The following is a 16,906-nucleotide window of genomic DNA, read 5'->3' on the forward strand; positions in this document are numbered from 1 at the left end:
ACAAACCAAGCGAAATATCCCTTTTCTTAAAGCTATTTATGTTGTGTATGGGGGTTTTTGAAGGTTTGATAAGCCGTTTGAGGGAAATGTGAACAAAAATCAAATTTTTTTTATTTTCTGGACGCCAAGTTGACGTTTGGTCAAACCGCTTACGTTGTGTATGGTAAAATCGCCTAATTCCTAACGGAATTTTCCCCGAATGAGGACGCAAGAGAGAACAATCGAAGGAAACCAAACTCTTTAAATTGTGAACGGGAAGAAAACTAAAATTCTTTGCTTGAACGAGTCATGTTTGCATGGTGTATTGTGAAATGGGAAAAGTAGGTTTGAAGAATGCCGATTGTGTGATGTATTTCTCTCTTTATAAAACTTCGGAAAGCTTTTTGTTCAAAAATTTTCAGAGCGATTTAACAACTCTGTTGTGTAAAACATGGTTGCATTTGTTATCTGCAAATATGTCGAGAGAAAATTATTCAAAAATTCCTCAAAATAAAAATCCTCAAAAAAACTCAAGCGCTCCTGAAATTCCTCACGTTTTGAGGAATTACTCAAAAAGTGGTCACATTGGTTACGACCTAAACGACTTGTTGACTTAGATGACGCTCAAACGATCAACGGACAGCTGAGGGCTGGCCGTGAAGGCAATATGTATCTATGTATTTAGCAGATTGCTTGCGTTTGCAGGCCAACGTGGAACCCGTTAAAGCAAACACAAGATCTGGTAACGAAGAGGTCTTAGCGTAATTTTGTTTGTCTTTTAGCAATAAATTTTTGTTAAAATTAAATAAAATTATAAAATATATACACATACATATTTATTTTTCTTTTTATAAAAATAAAAGCAAAGCTAAGAGAAAATTAAATTAAAAGAAGTAAAAATTAAATTTTAAAAAAGAAAAAAATTAATAAATTAAGTTTCTAAAAACTAACTCCAATTAAAAAATATATACATACATATATATATTTTTTTTTTTTTAATAGCCCATTTTCCACCAAAAGCTTAACTGCAGTTAAGAGCTCAGATAAGTTCCAAAAACTTTAATATGGGGTGATCGGAAAAGTTAATTTCTTACTTGTTGCTTTTTTACCTTCATTTGCTTGTACTTATTTTGAGTTCGAGTTGTAATCTCCTTTTTTCAATAGCCATACTCTGCAGTTGAGACTTGGGAAATTAACTTTAAAACAGCACTAAAAATTAAAAGAAAGTCAAATTAAAAAAGAATAAAAATTTAATTAAAGTAAGGAAATAATTCATTAAAAAAAAAGAAAATATGTGCAACTTTGTTCGTATAGAGATGCAAACTTATGTAAATTGATTCCTTAATGAGTTCAAGCACTTATAAACACGGCATTAAGTGGTTATAAGGTTAAGTAAAGCATTCTATGAATGGCATGTATCATATAATAGGAAGAGCGTGTGCAAAATTGCAAACAAAGCAGGCTTTTTGCTCTTCCTTGCGCTATTTACTAGCATGAATCTCGGCCTGCAGCTTCGATTATGTCTCGATTAGACAATTGTTTACTTCCGCCCAGTGATAGCATTGCAGTGCCGTATTAAGTTTTTTATTATATGTTTTTATGATTAATACATTGCATGAACTTTCTTTCTCTTTGCATATACATATGTATGTAAATACATATTTCTTACACATGTACATTGGGGTGGTCCTTAAAAAAATCAAAAGAATGTTTTTTTTTCAGCCTCATATAAATTTTGGCCCCGATTGGAGACGGTTAAGATGTGTCGCGCAGATCCAGTTCAAGATTGATCATCTAATAAATAATTGTTTTGCCAGAAACTAGCCCATCGCTATTAAGGCAGACCCACAAAATATTAATATACGATTAATAGCCAGATGCTGTGCAGAATAAAGATGTTGCGTAAAGATTTTTTAGCCGGGATCTATTCAGCGTCGTAAGCGCTCATCTGAGTTCTGTTTGATCCTAGGTAAGCAAACTTATCTACAATGAGAATAGTTTTTCTATCTACATATAGTCTGTTATTGCCAGGATCTGCTTCAGTACTATCATCTATATCTTGGTTGAGGAATTTGAGCCAGGTGTTGCATCGAAAAATTCCAGCTGGGTACATTCTCCTAACTGTATTTTATGTATATTATTTCCTCTTATTGCCTCCGAGCCTTTAAAGTGTCTTGAATTGCTGTGGCCTATTTCTCTTTTCATCTGCATAAATACAAACTTCCATAGTTAGATATAAACATAACACTAACATTCACAAACAAAGCAGCCAGAACAAAGTAACAAAGCGGCCATGAAATATGTATCAATTTCATTCATAATCGCAAGTCTGTTATGCGAACGCAAGTGAGTGAGTCCGCACAAAAGTTTGGTTTATTCGCTGGATTGTGACGCTTTTACTAACGCTTTCCATTCAGAGCGGAATAAAGAAGCAAGTGTATGTGGACAACATTAAGAAAACTTTTGCCATTTGAGCTGCCATTATCTGCATACCGCATCGTTATTTACTTTATTACATCTGGATAAATTCTTTTTACGTAGATTAAGTTTTACACAAGTCTACAGCCGAAAAATGATGAAGAACGTAATTAATATTTTTTGCGTATATTTGGGTTGCCGTAATTTAGTGGGTAGAAATGTGTACGATCCCTAGTCTATGCCACATCCAAAAATCTAGGAAAAAGTTTCTAGGAGCAGTTACTCGCCTACAGGCAATGGCAAATCGGGGGTGTAATTCTGCTTCTCTTCAAAACCCATCAGCCGTTCGGAGACAGTCTTATATGGCTGCGTTTCCTGATTCATTCTGAACGTTTGGAATAAACTTTTTTATTTATTTATTCTTTAGAACGTTCCTGATGATATGTTAACGTATATTATATATTAACGTATATTTCATATTCTGGCTGTGAAATGGGATTATCCGGAATGTATAAAGAAACGCAGCCATAAATTGAATTTTGGGTATATGTCATTTACGGAGTTAGTTGAATGGTATGCTTGTCTACATTTAGTTGTAAAAGTTATTGACTTACAACTCAAAAATTGCTGTTTAACTTTTAGAGGAATTATTTGTAAACCAAAGGCATTAAAGCTTTTTTTATCGTATCTATGTTGCTTTCTTCTTTGTTTTAATTTTACACTGGCGGTTACGCATAACTTACCACCACTATTTTTTTGAAGTGAAACTTCTTTAGCGGCGTTTGGGTGGTTGGGAGTAATTTGGCAAATACAAAATGTATGCACAGGATATTAATTTAAACAAAACGTGCTAATAATCGGTTAAAGAATAAGACTTGATAAAGACCAATACCAGAGTGAAAGTAAGTAGATGAAGAAAATGAAAAAGGCAAAGGTAAAATTAAAAACAAAAACAAAGATGCTTAAAGATAACGGCAAAAATGAAGATCAAGGTAAATTTAAACACTTCACATATATAAGAGCAAAGGTGAAGGGGAATATTTAGATGAAAAATATAATAAACATAAAAATGGGTATGCCACTGGCTCAGTCAGCTGGGGTTGCTGGATCGAATCCCACTGAAGAAGTCTGGTGAGGAGATGTGATCTCTGAAATAGCAGCTATAACTTCTACCATTTATAAATTATTGTTGTTTTTCCACAATAGTTTTTATTAACAAGTAATTTTTAAGCAAAAAACACAACCGACTTCAATGCTCATATAAAAATTTAGGAGTACCTTTAAATTAGTATAGGACCACCTTTGAGACACTACCTTACCGATAGAAAAAGTATTATCGAAATCGGTTGACGTGATCCAAAGTAATGCGGTAACACACATAAAAAAAAAATATTCCGATGAATTGATAACCTTCTCCTGTTTTTGAAGCCGGTTAATAATTATAAATATTAAGAAAAAGACGATACAAGTAAAGATGAAGATAGGGGAAGAAAGATTAATATAAAGATAGTTATAAAGAGACTCAATCTGGGAACTATTTCGGGATTATAGGGACTTTCGGTATTCTCGGGACTAAATCAGGATTCTCAAGACTAAGTATCTCGGGATTCTCGCGACTAAATCAGGATTTTTTAGACTATTCCGTGGTCACGGGACCATTTCGAGATATTCGAGACTATTTCGGAATGTTCGTTATATTTATAGAACAAGATCTATATTGATATTGTTTTCGATATGCTTATCGATATTTTCATTGACGTTATAATCGATTTTGATTATGATATATTTATAGGTATTTTCATTGATATCGATTATGATATATATATATTTTTATTGATATTTTTATCGATATTGTTATTGATATATTTATGAACATATTCATAGATACTGCTATCGATATTTTTATCAATATTTCTATCGATGAACGAAAAGGGTAGAGGTAGGGATAAGGATAGAAAGAAAAAAATATATTCTTAAGCTTTTAACATTATATATTAACTAGTCTGTCATTTTATTCACAATTTTGAACCATATAAAAGCATATGTATGTATACATATAGGTACTATGCATATTCGTTACGAGACAAACTAGATGCATATGTAACGTAAGTTCACTTCTCCAGTGTGGCCCAGGCGCACTTTTTTTTTAATTAGGTAAAATTTTGTAAATTAATAAAAACATAATTTTTTTTTAATCTACTCCATATTATAACGAAAACTGTATAAATCAAAGATTCAAACTTTGTACAATAAAAAAAATATCAAATTTTATCAAAATTTTAAACTTTTTGATCAAAATTTTTAGGAAAATTTCGGGTATGCAGTTTAGTTTGTATAGTACATATGAACTATGTTTAAAAAACAAGTAATTTAAAAAAAAATTTAAATACACTTATTATTGGTTTAAAAAAAGTCAACCACCAACGACTACATTTTTTGTGGAGTTATTTGTTTCCACGTTGTAAATATGAAACAAATCGCATCGTTTTCGAAACACCTCGACTCCTGCGCCACCTACCGGACTAATTCATATTTCATTGTCATCGGGCCCTGAGTTAAATTTAAAGTTTCAAGGCTCTAGCTCATCGGGAAGTTGGTTAAAAATTGATAGCAACATTTAATTACACAGGTTGTAAAGTTTGCAAAAATAGTTTTATTAATTTACAAAATTCTACCTTATATTTTTTTTTAATAGTGGTGGTAAGTCATTCGAGAACGCCAGTGTAGTTACAACCTATTTCATTGCGTTAATTTTGTTTATAAACCAAAACGTGCGCTGTTGCATAACGAATCTCGTCACATACATATTCGTGCGTGCATACAAACGGACATACAGACATATATACTCGCTTTTTCATAAAGGCAATACAACTCCTCAAATTAACTGCATCGACATGAATATACTTCCGTTTGAGCTTCTCCTCTGTTCCATGCTCGCTTTCAGTCCAGCCAGCGCCCAGTAGCCACCATGAATCTGCCCACAAATTGTATTGTCTTCCAGCTGTGCTTTGTTGCTGCTTATCAGCCGCATCTGGCAGAGATGCCGCGCTGATAAGTGGGATGCTCGTGTTGCATATTGCATGGCTCATGAGCACGCCCAACATGCAAACATATTGACTGCCCAACTACTCATCTTTTTCCAGCTGACCAGCTGGCCAGCTGCTTTGTTGCTGCCCACTGTGCTGGCCTTGCCACAATCGGTTATTGAGGCACCTAATTCAGTTCGTTCGCTCTGCGTTGGCGTTGGCGTTTCCGCATTCTGACTTGCACCGCAACCGTTCTGAACTGTTCCAACTAAATAATAGGCACTTGATAGGTAGGCATTTCATAATTTGCCATACTACCGCAATTGATTGCTGTCCGAAAAAGTTAGATACTGAAATAGTATGTCGAATAATTCAAGCAAACGCCTGTTAGCAGAATAGAAAATTTGAAAGGCAAATCATAAGTTCATTCTCGATTTATGTATTCCTTTTATTCAGCCAGTGGTAGCTGGCATTTGAGAAATAATCTTGATTGCGCAAATCGAGTAGCCAGCCGCAGCGAAATCGAAGTATAGTATGCCATAAGCTAACAATTCGTTGCAAATCGTTTATGTGTAGCTGTTGTCAGTCAACTGGCTTTGAACGGTGCACCACCCAGCGGTTAACCATCAACCAGTTTTCTTATGATTTTACTTGATGCACTATCGATTTTACCAAAAAAAACATGAGGCATCACCACAATGTACTGTTTAGCAAATTTCATATTTAGCTTCCATTTTCCCTTATAAAGAGTAACATCTGCGTGACTTCTTGGACATTTAGGGAGTGTGCCGAAGAGTTTGGTCTTTCTGATGTTGCCCGAATCGTCTTTATTCTTCGAGAGCGCAATATTTTTTCGGCCATAGGCAATACTGTCGTGAACATCAGGGTCATGTAATTTGCCCAAAGGGACGTGCATTTTCTCTCATACTATTACTATTTTATATCTTAAGAAAATTCCCAGGGTTTAGAAAATGTGGTATTTCAAACACCCTGTTAATATAAAAAGGCTGCTTTGGAACAACATTCTATATTTCCACAATGGAAAGTGTGGACAAATGGATTTCCTTCTTATAAGTATTTTTGTGTGGTTTTTCCCTTCCAAAACTCTTATGGCTTCATTTGTCAATTTTAAATAGATTTGAAGATCTTTATGAAGTGAGATTTTTAAACAAAATTTCGATTGAGGAAACATACCTTATTTTTTATGAATAAGGGTGTTAGTTAATACTTCTATTTTCGAAGATACTCAAGTAGCACACTGGTGTATAACTTGGTGTAAATTTGTGAATTTTGGTGCAATTAATCAGATTTATACCGAAATTCGTAAATCTACACCAATTTATGCACCAGTGTGCTACTTGAGTATTTAACTCTGGAAATTTAATTTATACTCTTAAAACTCAATTAATTCAGTATTAATTCAGTATTTACCTTATCTTATCACTTTAACTGAATAAAACTGTTCAAATAGGGGGCAACCAGCTACAAAAATGTTTTTGGCAGGAGACTTTCTTAAACCTCTGTAGTTTGATACCCGTATTGTAATATTTCACTTATTTTATCAATGTAATAATTGAATACCATCTTTCGAACAGGTGGCAACCCTGCTCAAAAATATTTTTGGCAGTAAACTTTCCTAAAACTCTTTGGTTTGATACCCATATTGCAATATTTAATTCATCTTATCAATTAAATCACATGAAAATTTTCAAACAGGTGGCAACCTTTCACAGAAATATTTTCTACTGTAGGTCTTATTAGACCTCTTTTTTTGAAATCCATATTGCAATATCTATATATATAATACGCGAAGGCATTTTTTGTGCAGCATAAAAGATCTGCACCGTTCGTTCGATTTTCAAAAATTGGGTGTCAAATTAAAGCACTTGGCCTGTAGATTTTTTATTTTTCGAAAAGAGTTGCCACCTGTTGAATAATTAAACTCAAGTTATTTACTAATCAATGATGCCCTCAGATCCGCACCGTCCGTTCGATTTTCAAAAGTGAGGTACCAAATTAAAGGGCTTAGGGTGTGGATGTTCAAGAAGATTTTAATTTTTCGAAAAAGGTTGCCACCTGTTAAGAAATTGAGCTCAAATTAATTAAAAAGTTAAATTAATTATTAAATACGGGTATCAATCGATGTGGTTTTGAAAAGGCTTTATAACTTAACTACGTATATGAGGGTTGCTACATATTGAAAAAAATTTTATTCAATTTTAGTGAAAGGAAATTGGTAAGTGAATAAGGTATCGCTATATGGGTGTCATACAAAAGAGGTTTAAGAAAATAGTAGTTTGGAAATATTTTGAATAGGGTTGCCACCTATTTGAGAAGTCTAATTGAACTATCTTATATCCAAGTTATATGAAATATTAACGATGGATGTCAAATGAAAGAGCTTCAAGAAATTATTGAGGGATTCACAACGGTGTAGTAAGTGTCGTATTGTTGTATGTCGTAAACTTTAAAAGCATAAATAACTGTTTAGAGAACTTGAAACCACAACCAACTGTTTTTAACACTACGAAAATTCAAAATATGACTTTGTTGATATTTTGCGAACCCCCTTAATATATTTTTTAGGCGTTTAAAGTTTACGACATACAGCAATACGACACTTACGATACCTTTGTGATTACCTCAACTTAGTTTGGAAATTTAAAACATTTTTGATGTGTTTGAGGGTTGCCCCAGTTTAAACGGCGAAACTAAAATTATTTAATAAGTTAAATGAATTGCTAACCGATGGTTATCAATGGAAATGGGTTAAATTTATTTTATTTAAGAACTATATTTAGGAGGGTCGCCACACGTTTAAAAAATAAATTCACAAAAATTCATCAGTTACTTGAAATATTTATAACAATGTCAGACGAAAAATATTTAAGGAAATTTTAGTTCGAAAATAATATGTAATAGGGTTGCCGCCTGTTTTGAAAGTGGTATTTCGTTTAATTATACATAAGTTGCATGAAATTTTAAAATATGGTTCTCAAAAGACGGAGCGTTAAGAAATCTTTAAATTGAAGATATGTTTTTTTTTTTGGTGAAAAAATTAAGCTCAAATTATTTCATAAGTTAAATGGATTGTCAAGAGATGGATATCAATCGAAATGGGATTGAAAATAATTTATTTCTAAACTGTATTTAGGAGAGTTGCCATGTGCTTAAAAAAATTAAATTCAACTTAATTCATCAGTTAATTGAAATATGTATAACAATGCAAGGCGAAAGATTTTAGTTTGAAAATACTTTTAAAGGCGTTACCACCTGTTTGAAAAGTCGAATTTGTTTTACTTATACGAAAGATACATATATGAAATATCGAAATATTAGTGTCAAACGAAAGAGTTTTAAGAAAAATATAGGCTGATAATATTTTTAATTAGAGTTGCCATCTGTTTTTTATTTTATTTTTTTGAAGGTCATCACATCTGCACCGTTATTTCGAATTTCCAAAATGATAAGTCAAATTAATTCTACATAGATGTGCACAGGTTTTATTTTTTGAAGTTACAGGGAGACTTGAAATTTGATGAAATGAAAACCGACACCATGCGAGACCTTTCATCACTGAGAAATAGTTTAGATTAATCATTAGGAATATTTTTAGAGGTTTTTGAATAGGGTTTCACCTGTTTAAAAAATTTAGTTAAATGTTGCCGTTTTGACGCTATGCGGGTTCACTAGTGTACTTTATCTTATCAATTTACTTAAACTGGAATTTTCAAACAGCTGGCAACTCTCTAATTATTTTTCCCTATATCTTTAGCTAGACCTTCAGCAATGCATCGGTGAAAACTGCATTCGATTCCATGCATCAGTTTTCGTGTGATGTGCTACAAGAACACAGACAGGCAGACGGACAGACAGACAGAGAAAAATTATAGAAATTGTTGATTTGGCTTCTGTTGCTCTAATAAGGACACCCATATTAATTTTTCTTTAATGTACGGATATCGGCCTGTTACAATTTTATTATATCGCCGCCCGTATGCCAGAATGACGGACTGAGAGCAAAATAAGTCGCCCAATTGATCTTATTCTCTTCTCTAGGAAGTACAAGGTCCTCAACGCAACTCTTCTTGGGTCTGATCTTGGTAAGGAATATGGTCTCTCAACCTAAATAATTCCGTAACTCTATGAAATCATAGATAAGCCCATAAAGTGTCTCTCGCTCTATCCTCACTTATATGTACTAGTGATGCTTTTGGGCAACTATTATAATCGTCAAGTGGCATTTAGGGTCTTGAGTTCCTTAATGGTGCTCTAAATATAGTTCGGAGAGTGTCGGACCTTCATCTCCTTTGCTTCGGGCTATTTTCCAAGTATTCTTATGTACTTAGTTATATGGGTACCAGGCCATAGTGGCATTGCGGAGCTGACGAATTGACGAAAAAGGGTACATTATTGATATCACTGGGCAGGGAGCGAGTGGAAGCTGCCCTGGCAAACTGTAGTTCAATCTTGGATAGATGTGCCCCATTTCAGCTCAGCGAAAGCTGGGTGTAAACTAAGAGCGTAGACTGGGCGGTCAAAGGAGATTATTATGCTCCTAAATCCACAGCTATTGCTTTAGGTATGGCTTCTAACAGGTCACAATCCGATCGGCATTCACACGGCAAGGCTAAAAATCTAATCTCGTCCTTACTGCTGCAATTGCCTGAAGAATGATGAGAGCGAATCACTTTCTACTAGTCTGTATGGCTTTCGCGAGGCTAAAACCGATGTAAGTATGTATCTTGGCTCGCAATTTAGAAGCGATATTAGCCGCAATCGCAACTTCGTGATTAGATCATAGTATTACACATGACAAAAAGTGAATAATACCTAAGTGTATCCCCAACCTATCCTAACATAGCCGCCGATTTTGAAATTAGTCTAATCAAAAGAAAATTCGGACTAACCGAGCAGCTCTGGCACGTAGTTTGTTTTCTGTTTCAAGTCTCTAACCTATTAATAGAGAACGTCTGAAAATAACTAATTAAATAAACTCTAAACTTTTGGTTGTTGAGATGAAACGATCTACGTCTGAAAATAATGTCCTACAACAGACATTAATGTTATTCAATTTCAAATTTACTTAAACTGCACCCTCTTCATGTGCATTCCGCCGCCACCTTACTCAAATGTCAATTTCAATTTCAGCGCTTAGATTAAATTTCCATTTACTTATCTCAGGTTCTCATCATTTCAGATTATTAATTCAATTTCGAACTGAGTAAAACTGCCGAGCATAAAAAGAGACACGGAAGTGTAAAATACGCCGCAACCCAAGTTTCAAATCTACAGTTGCACAAATATGTACATACATACATTTACAAATACACAACCGCAGATATATTGACACTTTAGTCGGTAGACACATTTGCCAAGGGTTACAAAGGGAAGTTTGAAAAAGGCAAAAGACAACATTTGTGGCAAATTCGTTAAAATTATTTGCATAATTCTGACACACTGCTCGGTTAAATAGAAGTCGCACGCATAAAAACAAGGAGAAGCGTAAAGCCACCAACAAAATCAACCAAGGCAACAGGATTCTATAAACGTTGGCTCCGAAGGTGAATAGGCGCCCCACGGAAAAGCGGCATTCATTGACTATATAAGTCAACTGGGGAATGACATAGAACCAGGTAAGTTGGCTGTCACACAGCCGGCAATGCTGCCCAGTCATTTAGCAAAAAGAAGAAAGTGTGTAATTGTAGAGAGGTGCGCGTTATTGGGTTAGCGGTTAGACAGCGTAATTATTCCCGCTGGGCTTGAAAATATTTAAAATCATAAAGCTTATAACAAAGTCACTAAGTCGCCGCACAGAGAGGACAAATTACGTGGGAAATTGCTGGTTATGAACCGTAGCAAAAATATTCACCTTAATGGGGAATATTTGAAAGGGGAAATTAAAAAAGGGTTGATATGCAAGAAAATTACAAATGAAGACAGAAAGAATACAGAATAATGATGAAATAAATATCTGTCGGTAAAACTATGTCAGCTTAGAAATAAATAAACGTTTGAAAAGGGGGATGTCGACGGAAATAAGGTATAATGATTTAATTAAGTATCCTCAACTAAGAGAAAAACTTTATTTGCCCTTAGTTGCAATACAGCCGGTAGTGTTCAGCTAAGCGTGGGATTTTTAGATTCATCAAAAATAAATTCAATTATGTCAGTATTTTTGCAAAGATAAGACAGCCAACACTCGGACATTATGAAAGTTGATAGAAACTGGAATTTGAGGTCACCGCTGACAACGAACGTTTCGCCTACCAACAATGAACTTATATACATACATATGAGCAGTTTATTTTAAAAGTGGCATAAGTAATTTTCACCTCTTATGCTTAAATGGTTGATCGTAAAATAGTCGAAAAATTAAATTATATCTCCTGAACTACTTAACCGGTTGGAAAATAAATATTGTATAAATATGTACATACGTGATAGAAAATTTAATAAGCTTCACCAATGTACATACGTAAATATGTATGTTGAAATTTGAGATTGGCCAACTACATTTAAAATAAAACTGTTAAAAAAAGAGTACACTTTTTCAGATCTCAAAAACCGAAATTTGGCTATATTTTAAAAACTCTTCTACTTTTTTATAATTTCATTACATACTCGAATTCAGCGGAAAATTTTACCTAAGAAATTTTGCTAAAATTTCACGGGTCGGAACATTTTTTAATTTCTGTAAACTTGTTTAAGTATTAATTTTTGGCTAGACGTGTAAAGTGTTTATACCCGGGCTGGAAATCGCCCAAAAAATCGATACAGTTCAGTTCAGTGGTTCTAACTACTGGAAAAAAAAATACCGGTTCATGAGTATCTCTAAACCGCGTTTCGGTTTGGTTAAATTTTATTTATACTAACAGGGCCATTCTGGCAAATGTCTTTGAAGTACTTTTCTGTATATCGAAAGGATAATTGAAGGATTTGCTAACGAGGATGTGTAGGCGTTTTTAGGTTTGTCTTTTAGCAATAAGTTTTCTAAAAATTTAATGGCATTACCAAAAAATATGTATGCTAAAAGAAAAAAAAATAAAAATAAAAAGAAAAATAAAAATAAAAATAAAAATAAGCATAATAATTAAAAAAATGTTAAAAAAATTTACGAAAATAAAAAAATCTGTTTCTATTTTAAACAATAAATTAAAATAAAAAGAATAAATCTGATGAGGAGATGTGGTGATATTATATATATAATAATTATAAACTATTGTTTTTTATTCCACAATAATTTTTCTTAAAAATCGATCTCAGACTCAATAAAAATTGTTTAGTATGATTTTTTATTAGGCCAAAAAAAAGCAAAAAATAAAAAATTATAACTAATTAAATAAGTTCCTAAAAATATATATTTTTCTTTTTAAATTAATATGATCTGAGGATGAGAAGAGAATTTGATTAAAAAAAAAATTACAACATCAAAAAAATAAGCTCCTAAAATTAAATGAATATCAAAATATATATTTTTCTTTTTTTTAAATAATAAAATCTAAAAATTATAAAAAAAGCAATTAAAAAAACTATTCAGTTAAGAAATTAAATAAAAAGAATTTTTTTTGTTTTGTTTTGGAATGAATTTCCGTTATCCCTTGTCAAGTTTGGTTTGCAGACAAACCGGTTTCCGCGTTGTGCCGAATTGTTTTTCTTCTTAACACAATAAACTCTAAAAATTTAAAGAATATTAAATAAAAAAAAATATATATATATTTTTCGTTTTAAAATAATATAATATTATAAAAATAAAAGAAAATTAAATTTAAAAAATACATATAACAACAAGAAAAAAGCTCGTAAACTTAAATGAATTAAAAAAAATAGTTTTTTTGTTAAAATAATAAAATCTTAAAACTAGAATAAACTTAAATAAAAAATAAAAATAATTGAGTTAAAAATATAAATATAAGTTTCTAAAAATTAAATTATTAAATACAGTATAGACACTCAACATCTTGGCTTACAGTTTGTTGCCATCAAACAAAAAAATATTAGCTGTTCTACCATTTTTAGGTAAAGTTGTGCTTTTACGTGGGTTGTCACAGGTATAGCCGAACAAATTGCTCTATAATGTTAGGCACAATTCATCGCCTGAATGTTGCAGTTGTGTCTTCTTCTCAGCGCATGCACAACGGGAATTGGCTTTAATTAACTCGCCAACAGGAATGAAAGCGAAATGAAGTTTATTCTTAAATACAGAACGATAGATTGGCCGATTTCAAAATAAGTTGAAACATTCCAATTGCGGAAAATACTACAGTAAAACGTTTTATGCCAGCCTTTAACATATTACAAAAATCTGAGAAAGAAATTCTAAGAATCTGATTCTCCTCGGATTTTCATAAAATCTTTATTTAGACAATAAACTTGAATCCTTTCAAAGTTGGCTCTGGCAGCAATTATTATTCTATTCGATTGAGGAAGGTCTCAGAAAATGGTGTTAAATATACGAAAAAGTCGTAAAAACCCAGTGCTCAAGGATTAAGTATTCATCTCACGAGCTACCATGGTGGGCACTTCCCCAAATCAAGCGATTAAAAATAAATTCTAAATCCCCTAAGGCTTGTGCTAAATATTTATTTCAATTTGAAACGTCAGCACGCTCAAACACCCTTTTCCGACACTTGCAACTTTTATTTCAATTTACTATTCTAGACCTTTTAGACGCATCATTTATGTATCATCCCCATGTATAATAAAACATTTTGTGGGTCGTTTAATATACCTTCGCTTATATGTACTTACACCGCAGTAACACTGCATTTTGGCTGAACATCCGTTATGTTAATCTCAACTTACTAAAATGTACACAGAGCACAGTCTTATTGAAATATTTACATACCTATGTACATACATATTTAAGTTCATATGTACATTCGCATGTACAGTAAGTAAGTAGTATGTGCCTAGATACTTGTAATTCTACTATTGAAAGCAGTTTCACTTATTCCCGCGCAAAAAGTTCAGAAGTGTAGCACTTTAATATGCTATATCATTGAACTGATGCCAGGCGGTGTATGCATTTGTAACATGCACGTGCATCGTATATATGTACATACTACACATAGTACTTGCACAAAGAGATGTGCGTTAAGCGCCTACTTATCATATTACACACGGCGTATGAGTAATATCACGAAATGGTAATTTTAACCCATTTTGCAAAAGGCGATGTTACATACATTCGCAATTCACTATTTATGAGCCTACGCACGGCAAATAAACGGTGCAATAGCACACGCTTTAAGCATACATACATATAAGTATTACGTATTTATATAGTGAAGCTTTCATTTATGCCTTGAGGTGGAAGCATACACATCTCTGTACATACAAAAATAGTTACACGTCGATTTGCGTGTTATCCCCTAGAACATAGTGCAAGCACGCTAATATTAAGTGTATTAAGGCCGCCGACAGTTGTGCAGAAAATAGAGAACTTAACTGTTTACCCTCTCCTTCGAGAGATCACTTGATTACACTTTTGTAATGAGACTTTCACCCGCAACAATTCTTTCCTACTAGGCTCTGCATTTTGTACTAAATTCGTAGCCGCTTTCGACGCCGGATATATGTAAATAATACATACAAGCAATAAAAATGTGTACATTACGTGCTTTTTCTTTCCCCATACACTTTTTCATGTACAATCATATGTACATATATACAGACATGTATATAAAAAGGACTACCAACTAGTACGGCCAAGTGGCAATAGAGCAGGCGTACACGGGCGATTGCCTACAACAACGAAAGTTATAAACACACTTTGCATGTGCAATACCTCCCAGCGGTGCATAAATTCCTTGTTAAACATGAACGACATACAAAGTATTTGGGCGCATTGCTGCCAAAGCTCCAAAGTTGATTGTTGGACAATTGTTTTGGCTTTGGGATACATCGCAGCTAAGGAAATAATATTTTCGTGCAAAAAGGAAGTAGCAAATAAAAATGCAATAAAAAAGTATTGCAGAGAATGTAAACAACAAAATGTTTATAGCAGAATATTTATTGGGAAAGGTTGTGAAAAGTTCGAAATGGCAAAAAAGTGCTGACCCACACAAGCGGCGGGTGGTTTCTGCTCCGGAAATAATTTGCGTAAGGGTAGGCGTCTACATATACAGTAATGTTTGATTAAATAGAGCCGCCACGTGCTGACGAGTTTGGAATTTATTTTATTTTTCTATTGAACTTTAATTAATTTCTCAGAAAAATTTAGTTCATTCTATAATATAAACCATTTAAACATAAGTTTAAAACTTTGTAAAAAATTTAGAAAAATTCACAAAGTTTTTAGCCAAATTTCGAATTTTTTTGTCAGAATTTTTAGAAAATTTTTTCGTATGCAGTTGTATAGCACAGCGACAAACTTTGTCTCAAATTTAGACAAATTCGCCAAATTTTCAGCCAAACTTCGATTTTTTTTCTTATATTCAATTTTATAGTCCATGAAATTCTAGTATAAGAAGGTGGAAGTGTTAACTTCATAATAAAACTTGGACTATGTCTGGACCTAATCCTTTTGCGACCATTTTCGATGTAAAAAAAAAACGGGAACAAAGTCAGCCATAACTTGGCGTATTTTGACCTTGAATCACTCCAAAGTTTTGCGATTGTTCGCAAAAAGACTTTCTTTCGAATAGCTCCACAAAAAAATACCAAGGCTTTAAGTCGCAGAAATCTCAAAATTATGTATTCCGGGAATTTCTCTTATTGGAACCTTATCCTTGTCGTCCAGATTAAAATAAACAATTTCAGGGCAAAAAAACAAATAACCGATGATAAGGCATGGCGTCAAGAATCGGCAGCTCCTCCGTCGTTCTCGAAGAAATATGCACCGTTAATGATGCCGTTCCATATTGTGATATGGCAAACCTTTAGCTAAACAAATACCAGCTTAGATGACATTGACATATGACAAATAGCTGGGCCCGTATCGCCGGCATTCGTGAATGAATGATTACTCGTTTTGAATCGAGTCGAATAAACTGACTACTGTTTTCTCCTCAACACAATTTAAATTGACGAAGCTCACTCGCTATCGAATTCCGTTATTTCAAAATCAAATTCGACACTCTGGACTTTAATTTCGCAAGCCCGAATAACCGGCTTAAACTGTACGTATCAAAGTAGTTTACGATAGCCTGGATCGTAAATTTTTGACGCCCTGTAGTGGGTGGAGATACGAATTAATGATATATGAAGAGAAAAAGTTGATGTTTTCCTAACCGTAAAAATTCAGTTACCTTATTCTTTTGTTTGGAAAAATGCACGAAAAATTCCAAAGCAAATCATAGAAATATTTTCATAAAAAAATGGATTTTCAGCGAAATATTCGGCAACTTTTTAAAATACGTTTTTTTCAGAAAAAAATTTATGTTTTGAGGGCAGATAAATGTTAAAAGAAATTCGATAAAATGGTCCTTAATGGTGAATAATAATATTAATCTCGTCACAAAATTTACCATAATGAATTT

General features: G+C 33.2%; 1 protein-coding gene across 2 annotated transcripts in view; it reads left to right on the forward strand.

The window, feature by feature from the left end:
• LOC118746280 (trichohyalin-like) overlaps window positions 1-16,906 on the forward strand; it is a 210,624-nt gene that overhangs the window by 98,712 nt on the left and 95,006 nt on the right. For both annotated transcript variants that reach the window (XM_036480120.1, XM_036480121.1), the window contains exon 2: window positions 10,624-11,059. The gene's annotated coding sequence lies outside the window, so the exon portion shown is untranslated. The remainder of the gene's footprint in view (window positions 1-10,623; window positions 11,060-16,906) is intronic.

This window comes from Rhagoletis pomonella, unplaced genomic scaffold (assembly GCF_013731165.1).
Source record: "Rhagoletis pomonella isolate Grant_MI unplaced genomic scaffold, Rhpom_1.0 Rhpom_scaffold_00010, whole genome shotgun sequence".
NCBI lineage: Eukaryota > Metazoa > Arthropoda > Insecta > Diptera > Tephritidae > Rhagoletis > Rhagoletis pomonella.